The sequence below is a fragment of the Octopus bimaculoides genome, chromosome 17 (genome assembly GCF_001194135.2).
Source record: "Octopus bimaculoides isolate UCB-OBI-ISO-001 chromosome 17, ASM119413v2, whole genome shotgun sequence".
In the NCBI taxonomy this organism is placed as follows: Eukaryota; Metazoa; Mollusca; class Cephalopoda; order Octopoda; family Octopodidae; genus Octopus; species Octopus bimaculoides.
In genome coordinates this window covers 22,702,742-22,703,808 of record NC_068997.1, presented here as the reverse complement: position 1 = coordinate 22,703,808, position 1,067 = coordinate 22,702,742, and positions in this window count along the sequence as shown.

The following is a 1,067-nucleotide window of genomic DNA, read 5'->3' as shown; positions in this document are numbered from 1 at the left end:
CTAACCACTAGGCCATTGCGCCTCCACACGTACATACATACATACATACATACATACATATAAACATACATACATACATACATGCATACATGCATACATACATACATACATGCATACGTGCATACATACATACATACATGCATACATATAAATATACATACATATATACATACAGACAGACAGACAGAAGGACAGTAAGAGGATATAGAAACTGAGAGACAGATACACATATAGACAGAAAATACCACATGCCACATACCGACTACCGCAAGTCAATACCGAAGGACAGCTGAAAACTTCACCTACCGCTTGAGTATCATTTCTATTGATGCAAACTGTGAAAGGAACACTGACAAACTTATTACAAAAGCCAGTGGAGACGCGTGGCTTTGTGGTCAGGGCGCGTTGTATTCTTGAGCAAAACATTTCCTTTCACGTTGCTCCAGTCCAGATTATTCATTTTTGAGTCGAAAATGAGTAATCCTGCGGTGGACAGGCGTCCCGTCCACGTATGGAATTCATACGCTATGAAACCGGGGAAACCGGCTCTTATGATTCAACATGATTCGAGAAGGTAACTTTACATTGCCAAAACCAGTACCACTTTGGACACCTGCAGAAACGTGTATGGCACAACTATGCACTGCATCTGTCAACCAGACGAATGTGTGCCGTACAGAAAGCAGAACAAGATACTGTAATCTTTCCAATAGACATGTCTTCGTTCCCTCATGGCCATCTCATGAATGTAACCCATCACCAACACCAAACTCCTTTAACACCTCGAGTATTGAAACCATGCAGTTACCCAGTCAGCTCAGTTGGACAGGCACCGCCTGAAACAGACAAATTCAGAATATCGAAAGCTGTAATCTACAGCGAACTCAGCAAGAGTAAAAGAAACAGAGGAGCACACAGAAGCTATTGTAGAAAACACTTGTCCAAGATGAAATGCAGTGGGATTGAACTCAGAACCATGTGACCATGTGGGTAGCATGCTCCTTCCACACAACCACGCTTGTGCCTATACATAATTGTATACACACACACACACACACACACACACA